A 14775-nucleotide genomic window follows, 5' to 3' on the forward strand; every position below is an offset into this window, starting at 1 on the left:
TCACAAAGGACACAAAGCACACGCCCTCGCTGCTGAAAATGAAAACTCTACAAACACGAGCTAAGTGTTACCTCTGAAAGGTGATCAAACACAAACGGGGCTTTAAAAAAAGCATCATTCTGTCTGGATGACTTAATTAAAACAGAGTGACGGCACCGTGAACAACATCAGCCTGAAAGGCTCTTCATAATTCATAAGCAACTTCCTTTTCATCTCCTTTGTGTACTTCTCCGAGTACTGTTCTCCCCAGAAGCCGGCAGAGGAAGGAATACGGACGATGATCTCATTAATTGCAGGCACTAATAAGCAGCGAGCTGAGAAATTACCCAGAATTTCAGGATATCTAGTCAAGAGGACAGAAAACTTATTTCAGGTTCAAAGACAGATAAATGCATTTTAGAGCAATAGGACAGAGCCGCAAAAGAAATTATCTCAAAAATGCATGTTTTCTTTTTTTTCTTTTTAGGATTTTTCTGTATTTATTATAGTTTAAGTAACTCTTTGGAGGTCTGAAAGTTTTGCCCCTTTCTCCAGGGGCTGGAGACTTTCCAGAGAGACACGAGACGGGTTTGGATTCACAGCTTTTGGGGCACAGCAGTCGGGACATCCATTTTCTGTCCCTGTCCCCCTGTCCCAGGTCCCTCTCAGCCCAGAGCTCAGGGAGCTGCTGCCAGGGTCCCCCGGGGGTCTCCAGAGACCAGCCAAGGAACACTCACATGCTGATAGCTTCCTCAGGGTTGCTGAGAATTAAACTAACAGAATTTGCCATCCCAAATCAGCTTAGGCCCGGTTCAGCAGCTGCCTCAGAGCAGGGCAGCAATTAGAGAGCAGATTATCCCCGACAAAGCCCCGGCCGGAGCCGCAGCACGGGGGAATGGGTTTGTCTCCTCTCTGCCCAAAGAAAACAGCTGTGACCTGCTGCACGCTCACCTCACCCCACACCTGAGCGCCTCCATTCCCACCTCAGCATCTCCTGTCGCTAAAGCATCTCCCTTCCCTGATCTTTCACCTCTTCTTATTTTCCTTCTCGCTTTTGGCTCACTTTTGTTTGACCTGGCCGAGCCCAGCCCCAGTGCAGAGCCCACCCTTCCCGGCCCCCGGGGCAGAGCCCACCCTTCCCGGCCCCGGGGCAGAGCCCACCCTTCCCGGCCCCGGGACAGAGCCCACCCTTCCCTGCCCCAGTGCAGAGCCCACCCTTCCCGGCCCCGGGGCAGAGCCCACCCTTCCCGGCCCCGGGGCAGAGCCCACCCTTCCCGGCCCCGGGGCAGAGCCCACCCTTCCCGGCCCCCGGGCAGAGCCCACCCTTCCCTGCCCCGGGGCAGAGCCCACCCTTCCCGGCCCCCGGGGCAGAGCCCACCCTTCCCTGCCCCGGGGCAGAGCCCACCCTTCCCGGCCCCCGGGGCAGAGCCCACCCTTCCCGGCCCCGGGGCAGAGCCCACCCTTCCCTGCCCCGGGCCAGAGCCCACCCTTCCCAGCCCAGCTTTCCCCAGGGAGGTGTTGGCACTCCCAATCACACACCTCATTCCACAACACGATGCAAAAATCAGCCTGTCCCTAAGTCCACTAACTTTAGCTCGATTAGAGCTCTGATCAGAAGGGCTTAGGGGGCAGCAGGAAAGGAAGCAACAGCAGTTTTAAAGGCTGTCCCGTGTGCTCAGCAGGCTCTTTGTGAGAGAGGGGAGAGAAGCTGCTTTGGCAGGGATTTACCGGGCTGCCTCGGGATTTCTTCCCAACCCCCTGCTGCAGCACCCTGCACTCATTTCACTGAGCCCCGAGGTGCTCGATGGGGGGATAAAGTCTTCCTCCCCAAAATCCTGCTGGCTTGGGAAGCCTTTAAGCAGTTGAACACGTAGAGCGGATCAAAGAAAAGGCAGATCTTATTTACCAGCTAATTCTCTTTGACTCTTCCCATCCCAGGCTGAGCCCAACCTGCTGCAAATCACAGCATCTCCCCTGCTGCTGGTTTGAAGGCAGGCTCGAAGGCTCCCAGGCTTGTAGCAGTCATTATGTCCCTAACAGAAAATGCTGGAAGGCTGATATTCCCTTCGCCTTTCCAAGGCTGGGCTTCTGCCCAGATGTGGCTGCAGCACCAGAGTCCAGGAGAGTATCACAGACTGCTCCTGCCCACGGCCACCAAAAAGGATGGGGAGAGGGAAAAGAGGGGGAAAAAAGTTCCCCAAAAATGCCCCTGGAGTCTTTCTGAACTGGGACCATCGATGGCACAAGAGCTGTTCTGCCCCATCCAGTGATGGCTTCGCCTTGGCTGGCACACGACACCATGAGGAGGCAGAAATTGCTTTTCTGAGGGATTGCATTGCCTGGAGGAAGAGAAGCAGGCATCCATCCGCACTAACTGGGCTCCCCTGGGTGCCTCACGTGGAATGAGAGGGGACGTGCCCAGGACGAGCAGCAGAGGACAGATCCCCTCCCAGAGCAGTCTGGGGACAGGACCCTGGCAGGGCTCACCTGCTCTGGGGACAACTGCAGTCTAACAAACACGGCACAGTTCTCGTGGCCAGCAGTGTCTCATGGCTACCACAGTTTTCTTCATTAATATGAGGTCAGAATCAAGCTGACAGAACTTATTTCATGCTCCAGTGGGTAGCAAACCAGCTCCCAAGGCAGGGACAGCCTGGTGGATACAGCATCCCCCTCCTCTCCCTCAGCACAGCCCAGCGAGGAGGGCAGAGCACTGGTACACCCATCCTGAGCTCCTGCACTGCAACTCAGCCCATCACAGGGCTGAGAAACTCCCCAAAAGTCACTCTGTCAGCCAGCCACACACGGAACACCCTGACAGGGACAGGAGGGTGAAAACACCCAGCCTGGTGCTGAGACAGCAGGGAGCTGAGCTCCCAGACAGGAGCTGGCTCCAGCTCTCGGTGTGATCCATCCAGGTGCCTGTGGCAGGCTGGGAGCAGCCAACCCTCGGGAGCAGCTCTGCTGTTCCTCCTCACACGGGCTCCGTGCCCCAGCCCAGAGCTGTGGGCACAGCCTGAGCCCTGGCTCCCAGCAGGGGAAGCTCCCAGAGCCCCAGCTCCCTTTCCTAGGAGCACAAGGGGAGCAGTCCCCACTGGGGCTGGGGACATCCCTGCTGTGGGGTCAAACACAAGCCCTGGGCCATCTGCAGGTGCCGGGGTTAAGCTGAATGTTCTGTATTTAACTGCAGAGTCCACTGTGAGGAACCCCCGTGCAGCATTGCTCTGCCCCAGGAATCTTCCCTGTCCCTGCTGCAGCCACCACTTTCTGTGGCACACTGCTCCAGGCCCTGGGGACACGGCTGAGCCTTCCTGTGCTGGGCAGGGCCACTCCTGCTCCTGCCAGGAGCTGCTCCAGCCCCCAGCCCCACGTTGGCTCCCCTCCCCTGGCTCCCTGGCAAAGGCAGATGCTGCTGCTGTGTCTGGTGCCAGGCTCAAATGATGCTGACACCGAGATGAGATCAACATGCAGCCAGAAGCCTCATAAATTAAAGAGAATTTTGTGAGGAGAAAACATCACCTGACCGGTAAAAGGACTGGGAGGTTTGGGTACTTGGCCTTTCCACCCTTAACCGAGTCAGAGATGTCTGTGCAGTGCAGCATCACAGGAGGGGCCCAGGATTCATGGTGAAAAAAGCAGACACTTCAATTTTAGAGCAGCAGTTACGAAAAGATCAAGAGGATGAGGCCCTCAAACACCGGGCAGAGCAATCAGCCAAGGCAGGCTCAGATCCCAGGGCTTGGTCCTTCTTCCCCTGGACCACCAGCACTGCCCTAACACCCGCCAGGAGCTGGTTCCAGGCACCACACCAGCAGAAGCTGAGCCCCTCACAGGCAGAAATCACATGTGACAGCAGCACTGTGGGTCACCTCACGCCGATTTAGGAGCAGCAACATGACAAAGGGGGAAAGTGCCAGCACCAGCCATCACCCAGCTGCACCTGAGCCCCTCCAAGTTCTGCCTCAGGCTTGAAAAAGACACTGTGGAAACACAAGGTGTGTGTTTACTGCTTCCTTTGATCTCAGCTGCTCCTCTTTCTTTGATTTCACTGTGCTGACAACATTCGCTGCACCCTGACAGAAGTTCTGTGAATATTCAATGCTGCCACAGTAATGAAGATATTAAATATGAAAGATTCTTCATGCCACAGCTCCAGTGCAGGGAGTGATCCCAGTCAGAGCAGATGTGACAGAACCAGGAGAAAGCCTTGTGGCCACTGATGCTGCAGGAGATTTTCTTTGGGCAAGGAGAACATTCTTCACGGATTGGGCCATCATTTCTAGAGTTATTTTGAGCTGTTTCAGCACATGGATAGAAAATAAATCGATGACAACGGCACCATCTGCTCCAGCTACTGTCACGCCACCGTGGCTGTCACAGAACGCTGTCCCAGGGGAACCCAGGGCAGGTGAGGCTCCCCAGGGACCCCTCCTGCAGGACCCCAGCTGAGGGGCTGCACTGTGCCACACGGAGGGCAAGGACAGGGGGACAGCAGCTCCCAGGAACAGGCACTGAGCTCAGCCCTGCAGCAGGAGCACAACTCTCTCTAAAGTGTGCTTTACACACTGTGCTCACGTCACCAAGCCATCACTTTCAGCCTCTGGACACCCAGCCTGGGCACCAGCCAGTCCCTGGCCCCACAGTGTCCAGTTCCAGGCCCTGAAGGTGACTGACAGCGCTGGAATGCAGCTCCAGCCTCCCCAGGAGTCTGTGAGCACAGAGGGAAGGCTCAGGCATTCCCCACACACTGCTTCCTCAGCCTAGAAAGCAGCAAACACGTCAGATCCCAGCAGCTTTCGGGGCTCCAGCAGGACTCATCCTCACCCCAACAGTCACCACGCCGCCACACCGGGCTCTGCGATGCCCCTTTTAGCTCCTGTCTGCCTCTGCCCAATTATTTTTGTTTTTCATGACTCAGAGGCTCTTCAGATGAGGTCAAAAGTCACAGTGTGTTTCCTGAACATCATCCCTCATTCTTTAATGCCAAAAGACAACAAACAATAGGACATTCATCAAGTGTTGCTGCTCGGCTTTTATGTTGTTGCGTAACAGCAGAAAAACACTGTTCCCTAAAATGTTCACAACTGTATTTACTAAAACTAAAAGCTCCATTTTTGTATTAAATCTGTATCAGGTCAGTAAGAAGATAAATGCAGGAAAAAAAAAAAAAAAAAAAAAAAAAAAAAAAAAAAAAAAAAAACTAATCTGGAGGAGCTCAAGAGAGAAAACAAACAGGAGAGCTGAGGGCAGGGACGAGCGAATCCTTCCTTTGCTGACAGGGAGGGGCAGGACTGGGACCCCCCAGCCCAGGGGAAGCAGGAGGGCACCCCACAGGGTCACAGCCCCCCCAGCACCCAGCCCTGCTCCCAGGAGCCGGGGATCCCCCTGCCCGGGGCTGCCAGGGCACCAGCGCCTGTCTGTGCTCGTGTCCTCACACTGTGACAGGGACAGTGAAGGACCTGAGATGGGAGATGGTTCTGTCTCCCTGCACACATTCACAGAATCCCAGAGCCAGAGCTCTTCCTTCCAACACAAAAAACCCAACAGTGGCTGCATTTGTACCTTCATTCCTCCCAACAAGGGAGCACAGTTTGTGCTGAGGCACCAGACAAATGAGGATGCTACAGAAAGGATGAACAGCAAATAAAAACCTTTACACCAAAACATCCCTACTGAGCTCTTGGATGTCTCTCCCCAGCTGGTCTTTGCCCACTTTGTGCCACTCGGGACGACAATCAAGCAGCAATCTGTCTTGTCCTGATTTTAGTTTTATGGGGCCGATGAGCAGATTCTCAGCACAGGCAGATGCAGGCAGTGTGACTAAGTGACAACCCACATGGGAACAGGCACCATAAATTCAGCCAAAGAGTTGTAAAACCATTATTTCCCCTCCTAACCCAAAGGCTAAAGGAAGAGAAAGTTAAAAAAAAAAAAATCCATAATCCACGTGCATTTCATCTTCCCCAGGAATTAGCCCAGTTGGTGCCAATCTTTCTTCTCACAGGGATGAAGGAAATTGTCCGAATTTAAGCCTGCCCCAAGTCTCGGAATTCCGGCTCAATCCTCCCCTGTACATTCGTTAAAAATAAACGAGGTGCAATCAGTCTCCTCGGGGATTTTATCCTCTTTCAGCTCTAAATGCAGCTCTGCTGTCACATGTACAAAAGGACCTCCTGCCTCGGAGCCTCAGCCCTGCCTTAAATAATCCCGCTCCTGCTCTCGGGTTCTGGGGCTCCATTCACATTCCCAGGGTCACTAAAACAAAAACAAAGGCTGCACGACACAGGCCGGCTGCTGTGTGTGCTGCTGTGTGTGCTGCTGTGTGTGCACTGCTCGTTTTTATCGTGGATGACTGGAGCCAGCCTGTTCGCAGGGGCTCTGGCCACACCTAAGCCTTTGTCATCCCTTCTCCAGGGAGGCAGGAGTCGCTCTGCCCGCGGCCAAGAGACCTCACCGAGCCCAAAAGCTTCACCCATCCCGCAGAAGCGCCCCTTCTCTCCGCTGAGGAGCATCCAGGGCTCCTCTCCTGAGGGCTCTCAGTGCCAGGCAATCCCTACCCGCGCAAAAACTCACCTCACACCTGCCTGGCTCCGTCCTGTGCCTGCGGTTCCACGGGGGAAGAGCTGCTCACCTGCACACAAACCCCACGGCGGGATTCTTTCATTGAAGAACTTCAGCACCAGGAGGCTCCTGGATGCTGACAGACCAAAGGAGCCCAAAACTCCCCTGTGAACGTGAGCAACAGCTCATGAAACCTGCTCTGGAGCTGAGCACGGACCTCAGACAGCCCTGACAATAAACCCTATTATTAGACACAAAAGCAGTGACATATTTGAGAGATTAAGCATTAATAAGTGCTTTCACATTAAAGAGTATTCATTCTTCACCTGCTGCCTGGAGGAACGCGAGGGAAGGGAGGAGCTGGCAAAGGAATCCAGCTACCACTGAAACGGGGGAAAAGCAGAACTCCTGCTCCAAAGCCATGAAATAAGGATGCAGCTCAGCAATGCTGCAGATGAGAGATTCCTGATGCTGGAATTCCACACCCGGCAGGGAGCCGGGTCACTGAGCTCCTGCCCGAGGCAAGGGCCAGGCAAACACCAGCCTGGAGCCAGGAGAACACGGAGCTGGGCAGCCAGGCAGGGTTTGAAATGGAAAGGCAAGAGGGCAGGAACAGGAGGATGGATGAGGAGGGAGAGCAGACAGGACAGCAGCCCAGGTGTGCGCAGGGTGCCCGCATTTGGCAGGTGCACAAGATGCTGCTCGGGATGAGGAGAAACCCAAGGAGCAGCACGGACTCCTCCTGCTCACAGCTGCTCTTTCTGCATCACCCACCCACAACCCCACAAACCCCAAAGTCAAGGCTCCGCAAACCCCAGGGTCACTCCCTTTGTCACAGCATAAGCCAAACATCCTCACTCTGGTTCCAATACCCTCATTTTGGTTCCAATACCCTCATTTTGGTCCCATCCCCTCCAAATCTGTTCTCCCAGGCAGTGACACACGAAGCAGTGCCCCAGCTCGAGCAGATTTCACCTGCTTTCCTTTTTGCCCCCAACAGCAACATTTATTACTTCTGCCTCTTCACGCCTGCCAGCCTCTCTATTCTTACACCGGGAAATGCTGAGGGAAAACCGTGTCGTTTTCTGTCCAATTTGGAGGAGTCCATTGTTCAAAGCTCCTTGTACAAATCCCTCCAGGCAGCTCCAGGCAGCACCCTTTGTCATGCTGATGAGGCAGGAGGTAAAACCACGTATAAGGCAGTAACTTCAGAGGGCAGAATTTGCTCAGGGTAAAGTTTGCCCTTGAATTCAGAGTCAGTGGGAGCTGAAAATCAACCACAAAAGGCAATTCTGACTTTGGATTAAATCCCAGCTTTGGGCTCACTAACAGCACAAACTACAGCTCCCAGCAGAGAGCACAGAGAGCAGCCCCAGTTCCCTCACAGGTCTCACCTTAAAGCACACAGGTAACTCAACCCCAGCAACTCCCACACTCAGGATCAGTAATGAAACACTTGGACCCTGCATGGACAGAGTCAGCACTTTCTATCAGGTGGGTCAGCACCAGGGCAGGAACACGAGCCACATTTCCAAATCTGACATTTCCTTTACTCCTGACCACACCAAAGCCAAGTACAGCTCCAGATATAAATGTCATTTTTACACAAAGGCTCCTCACAGAACCCTGAGCGGCCACAAACACAGACCAACCTCCAGGAAGGAATCCCTCCAGATTCTCCCTTCTCTAGGGACAGTCTCCTCTGTCATCGCCGTGGTCTCCAGCTGACACAATGACCCGCAGAGCAGGAACAGCCCAGGACTCATCCTGCCACCTGGAGATGCCCAGCCTTGTCTGCCCAGCACTCGGCCTCTCATCCCGGCTGTGACAGCCCTGATCTGCCTGTGGTTGGACTGAGAACGTGCACAGCTGGCCAGATGTGCTCCCTGCACTAGGAAGCTCAGGTGAAGTGACATTTCCCTTCGCAGGAGAAGGGGCAGAGCTGCTTCTGAGCACCACACAAACCCTCCACACAGAGCAGCCGGGATATAGTAACCTTTAATCAAAGGAAAGATAAAATGTTTCCCAGGACAAGGAACAATTTTACCACTCTGAACACCTCCCCGACTTGCCTGATTTCGACTTCAAAAGCGCAGCCCTGCAAACAGCCCTTTGCAGTGCACAGAAAAGAGTTGGTTTATCTCCAAAGTGAATCTCCAGCCCTCCGCAAACAGGCTGAGCTGCATGTCCTCAGGAGTCACACGAGAGGCTTCTTTAGGTTTTTTGAGTCATTTACAAACACCTCATGGAATTTCATTCTGCAGCAACTGACTGGAGACACTGATGAAATCCATCTGAAATTACATCTGGCACTTCCAGGCAGACAGCCCAGGGCAGGAGCTGGGGGGAGCCATAAAGTGCACCGCTGATAAGTGGCAGAAAGCCCTTCAAAGTCTCCCACGTGTGATTCCAACCCCTCAGGACAAGAGGTTTCATCACGTCCGTAAGTGCTCAGGAGTTAACACAGCCCTCCCTGCCCTCAGGACTGCTCCTCATCCCCCAGCATCCCACATCAGCCTCTGTCCTTCCTTGGAGCATCACCAGGGCCGAGCCCAGCTCACCCAGATCGCAGAATCGTGGAATATCACAATGATCATCGAGTGCCACTGCTGCACAGGACACCCCCACGGTCCCACCCTGTGCCTGAGAGCATTGTCCCCTCACCCCTCAGCTCCTGGGGACAATCCCCTGCTCTGGAGGACAGCCCTGAGGGAAGGCACAGGGGCAAGGACAGACGGGCAGTGACACTACAACTGCCTGAGGAAGAGAGGTCAGGGCAGGTAGAGCGGAGAGGCCGCAAAGATGGAAATAATTAGCCCAACTGCAGCAATAATCCCTTCAGCTTAACAGAAGGTATCCCCCGGTGCTCCCTTTCCTCGGATATTTAAAGAAGAGCCACTGAAAACAGGAGCCACACTACGTGTTATGACCACCTTTACTAATTGGTCTGCTAGGAAAGAAAAGGGAAAAACCAGTGGATTGATTTCTGAGGAGAGGAAAGCTCATTAGACTTGCAAAGAAAACCCACTCAAGTCTAAAGGCACAGATACTTCTCCTCCAGACTCCAGCGTAAACCACACATGCTTTCCACAGGCACTTAAAAAAAGCCAGCCTACAACCAGCAGATTTCAGTGTAAAACAAAGCTCCAGCTCACAGATGGAGGAGGGAGATCCATGCTGCTGCAAGAGAGACTCACATTCACTCAGTCCCTCACGGCAGAGCTGTGCCCACCTTAAAAACCTCACAAGGGCTTACCTAAAGGGCCACAATCCTGCCGTATCCAGCACTTCCCAGGGTGACCTGCAAAGACAACTTGGGATTTGTGCTAATGCCATAAAACCGGGTGGGAGCAGCGCTGCACAGAGCAGGAGCCCCACATCTCCCCGAAGGAGCAGTGACCCAACGTGGGGCTGCACCTCTGGCAAGGCTGAGCCAGCCTGGGGCTGGGTGAGGTGTCACCAAACCCACCCCTCTGCCCAGACCCCTCACCCTAATCCTCTTCCCAGGCCTGCTGCCAGGTTTGTGGGAACATCTCTGCAGGATCAGCAGCCCAAGGGACTTCTGCAACTGCTTCCTTTTCCATCTCCAGGGGCAGGCAGAGCCCCACGGCACCAGCATCACCCAATACAATGGTGAGCGCTCCCAAGCCCAAGGCTGTGCCCTTGGGATGAGCCCCAGGCACCATCCCGGCAGCTCTGGACTCTGAACACTACAACTGAGCCAGCAGAGCCCCTGAGGTAGAGAGAGATTACACTGCATTGGCAGAAAAACCTAGAAAGCCAGCCCAGCTCTGCAGCAGCAGGGAGAGGCCCTCAGAGAGCTGCTGCTGCTCTGAGCTGAGGCTGGGAAGGGCCAGGACACTGAGCCGGGGCTCCCCCTGCACCCAGCTGCAGGACGGGACCGGGAAACCATCACCTCGGGCTTTAACACAGCCTCTCTGCCCTAACACAGCCAGAGAGGCCCGTTCTGCTTTACAAAAGGGCTCTCAGAGCTTTTCCACAGACTCGTGGGTTTGCAGACCTCAGGACGAGCCAGAAAGCACCAGCCATGACCATTTTGCTCAGGGTTGGCTGCTTTACCTGTGTGCAGAACCACAACCCACCAAAGTCCTTTTAAACCCTGCTGCCAGGTTCCAGCAGCCCCAGAAGGGCTGTCACAAGTCCAAGGCACTGCACTACAAGCCTCCCCCTCCCAGCCCAGCCCCACACCTTAGCACAGGCAGCAAACTGGAAAATCCTGGGAGCCAGGTGGAAACCAGTGCCCTGGATCTTCCTGGACTCACTCATCAAGTGTCAGAGCATTCCTACAGCTAAATTAGCAGCACTGCCCCAAAGGACACCAACACCACAGCCAAGCCTCATCGGCACACTGGGCTGACAAAATAAGATTATTCTGCTCAAGACAAACTCAAATCCACAGCTTTCCTCCAGCTTTTGAATAATCTTGCTTTTGGGAAGAAAGGGACCGGCCACCCTGAGCATTTCCCCTCAGACGGTGCCTCAAGATCCAATTTTCCACGCTCTGCCAGCCAAGAGGGGTTTGTGTGGACGCCTGGGGTGGGCACAGCCAGCACCCACCCAGGCAGTGGCTGGCCAGGCTCACAGGGATGCTCTGATGGGACCAGCAGCCCAAAGCCGTGCCGCAGGAGGTGTCAGGACAATTTGTCACTCCCATGCTGATGAAGGCAGGCTTTCAGGAGCTTCAGCACCGACACCAGCCCAAAAAACATTTCCAAAGTGGTTTTTTTCCAACAGCCCCACAGTGCCATGAAGCCCACGTGGGGACACAAAGGTCAGCAGGGAGCAATTTGCTCCATCCCAAAGCCCAGCAAGGTGGTACCTAAACACTCCAAATCCCACGCCGGGCAAAGCCCTGGAGAAAAGCCCGTGGTGCTCCATGGACCAAGAGCACTCCACGAGGAACACGGTTCTCTGAAATGCAGCAGAGGAACACAAAAGGCAGAAGATAAAAGCACCCACCTCACCAGCGTGCTACGAGCATCCCTGAGTGGCTACACCCAGCTCTTCCTCACGGAGGAAGGGCAGATAGAGCACCACATTTTCCTCATTTCTGTCCTATGAGGACTGGCCAGAGGAGCGGGATTTCCCACGGCTTTTGGGAACGAAATTACAAAGCTACAGCATCCTCTTTTCACATATAAAATACATGAAATAAATACATTTGCTTGGTCCTCCTGAAGCTGCAATTCTTTAAGCACAGAGGGAACGGGACAGTTTGGATGGAATGCCTTGGGAAGGCAGAGGCTGGAAGCAGAGGGCAGCGAGGGGATACAAGAGGAGTGGGAAGGGTGAGCCGGACCGAATGAGAAGCCTGACCTGTAAATACTGAAAACAGTGCTTGACACAGAGAGACACACAAAACCTGCACGTGGCCACCTGCAGGGACCGGACCCGCCCTCCTCAGGGAGCTTCCCACAGGGCACAGAGCTCCCACCATTTCTATCCGCAGTTAATCCCCGCTGATGCAGGATAAACATCCCCATCTGATCTGTGACACCATCTGTGGGATGGGCACCGCGTTTCCCGGGTCTCAAAGAACGAGCCCCACCTGCACCTTGTCCAAAGGATGAGCAAATGCAACCCTTTAATCAGGTGTGAACCATCTGCCAGTGATTGGAGCCCCACCCCTGGAAGGGTTTCGGGGCAGGTTGGAGGAACCTGCTCCAATGGAAGATGTCCCTGCCCAAGGCATGGGAGTGGAACGAGATGGTCTGTAAGGCTCCTTTCAACCCAAACCATTCCATGATTCTATGCTCAAATCCTCTACAAACGACGTGTAAAACAGCCAACACTTTGCTTTTCTCCTTCAATTGCTCATCTTGGGGTGAAAACCGAGCATTTTGTGTATTAAGAGGGAACAAAGCATAACTAGGTTAGACAATTTCTTACTCCTAGAGAGAATGAGGTTTTAACATTTCTCCCCCCAAGAGCAGCCTGCAAACGCCCAACTGAGACCTGCTCTGATTGACCACCAAAAACAATGCCAAGAAAACTGAACCCCACAAGGAAAGCCACTAAACACCCCAAATCTGAGGTACTGGCAGCAGAGCCAAAACCCCTTCGCGGGATGGAAGCAGGCAGCCATCACTCGACAAGGCAAATTAACGATTCTCAGTAGCGAATTTTGTTCCACTGATTCAGACACGCATCCAACATCTGCCCACATCCACGCCGGGGAAGCTCGGGAATACTCTGCATACAAATGGTGACAGCTTAGCTCATCTCAGCTGCTCCTTCAGCACGTTTCCAGGCAAGAGCAGCCTCTCGCTGCAAATGGAGCTGCACCTCGCGTGGTGCCACCACAGCAAATGGAAGGAGAAACTCCCTTTAAAGCGATGGCAGCTGCCCTCTGCGAGCAGCAGCAGGATTGCGTTTCTAGGTGCTCAAAACCACCAGGAAAAATCATCGTCCCTAAGCCAATGCTCCCCTGTGCTCGTGTGGCAGACAGGGATGCAGGCAGAAATCTCCATCCCTCACGAGCTGTTCCTGCTCCTGGCAGGTTTTATTGCTCCAAGGGACGAGGGCAGGTGTGTACACTCCTGGAAACACCTGGCGAGGAAACTTCCCTGTTCCCAGATGGGTTAGACCTCAAATAAAGAGATACCCAACGACCACAGGTAAAAAAGGCAAAACCCAGAAAGGGGGACAGCCCCACGCCCCGCCTGGTGGGATTTTGGGACGAGAAAGAAGAGACAGCACGGGAAGAGGCAGATGGAAGGGACGAGGGGGCAATTCCAGCATGACAAGGGCAATGCCAGCACGGCACATCCAGTGACACCAAGCAGCACCACCCCAGCCCCAAACCCACGAGGACAGGCACCAGCATCCCCATCCCGGCTGGGAAACACCCGGGATTCAGCAGGATTGGACCCACCTGGTTCGCGTTAAACACCAACCCCCTGGACATGGGCACCGGGGGGGCAACAAAGCCGCGCAACGCCGGGGTGCCGTGACCTCAATAACGCTCCCCCCGCAAAATTTAGGGCTGGGCGTGGACAGCTCCTTTTTATTTATTTATTATTCGAAACGCTTTTTCGTTCTGCTTTCCCACCCCTGATTAATTTACCGGTTTTAATCACCGCTGCCTCCCCCCTCGAGGCGCCTGCAGAAGATGGCCCCGCGCTGCCGCCCCTCCTGCCGCAGCCCCGGCCCCACCTGCCGGGAGGAACGGGGCCGAGAGCGGCGCCGAGCGGGGAGAAAGCCCCGAATCCGCCCTTCTCCATCCTTCCATCATCCCTCCATCATCCATCCCTCATCCATCCCTCATCCCCGCACCTGCCCCGTGCCCGCGCTGCCGCAGGGGCCGCGCCTCTCGCTGCCGCAGCCCCGGGGCGCCGGCACCGGGACACGCCCCTCCCTCGCCTCGCTTTTGGGATGAAACGGCCCCATTTGGCTTCTCGGGGCTTGATTTATATTGGTTTTTTTCCCCCCTCCCCACCCGCCGGTCCGGTTCTCGGCGCGGGACGCGGCCAAGGCGGAGCGCGCCCGGGGCGTTCAGCGCCGCGCAGCCCGCGGCAGCCCGCGCCCCTCCCGGTACCTGCGGCCGCGGGGGTGTCCGCACCGGAGCCGGTGGCTGGCGGTGACAGCGGTGGCGGTGACGGTGACAGCGGTGGCGGTGACAGCGGTGGCGGTGACAGCGGTGGCGGCGGCGGCGGCGCGGGCGGGGCGGGGGCGCGCGCGGGCTCCGGAACCTTCGCCGCGCCGGCGGGGCGGGAGCGCGCGTGCGCGTGCGCGGAGCGCCGCCGCGTTCCCCCCGCGCGCCCCCCGCCCCTCGCGGGGAAGCCCCGCCCCCGCCCGCGCGCGCGCCCCATTGTCTGAGGGGAGCGCGGCCGCGCGCCGCCCCGCCCGGCAGGGGGCGCTGTCCCGATGCCCCTCAGCGCCCTCAGAGCGGGCACCGGGCACCACCGGGCACCACCGGGCACCGGGGCGGCCTCCCGGGCCTCACAGATCCCCCTCCGCACCGCCACCGCCCCGGGGGATACGGGACACCGCCTGGCCCAGCCCCGCCGCCCCTTTCCAGCCCGGCCTCTGTCCGCGCCCCGCACTCGCTCCTCTCCGCTGGGCACCGAGATGGCGGCAGCCGGCGGCGTCCCCTCAGCGGCGGCCGCGCAGGTCTCATCCCATCCTGGTGAGCTCCGGGCTGACAAAGGGAGAGCGGCCGCCCCCTTCACACGGCGGCAGCACCCGCAGTGGGGAGAACAGGCCACAGGGACT

The 14775-nt window shown here is 56.0% G+C and overlaps 1 protein-coding gene across 20 annotated transcripts in view; it reads right to left on the minus strand.

The window, feature by feature from the left end:
* MAPT (microtubule associated protein tau) overlaps positions 1-14239 on the minus strand; it is a 44431-nt gene extending 30192 nt beyond the window's left edge. For 7 of the 20 annotated variants that reach the window (XM_066336901.1, XM_066336898.1, XM_066336897.1 and 4 more), the window contains exon 1: positions 14099-14198. The gene's annotated coding sequence lies outside the window, so the exon portion shown is untranslated. Of the gene's footprint in view, positions 1-14098 lie in introns of all 20 variants that reach the window. The other 13 variants (XM_066336889.1, XM_066336887.1, XM_066336885.1 and 10 more) reach the window with 6 other exon arrangements.
* Between the last annotated feature and the right edge of the window lie 536 nt (positions 14240-14775).

The sequence above is a fragment of the Sylvia atricapilla genome, chromosome 27 (assembly GCF_009819655.1).
Source record: "Sylvia atricapilla isolate bSylAtr1 chromosome 27, bSylAtr1.pri, whole genome shotgun sequence".
Taxonomy (NCBI): domain Eukaryota; kingdom Metazoa; phylum Chordata; class Aves; order Passeriformes; family Sylviidae; genus Sylvia; species Sylvia atricapilla.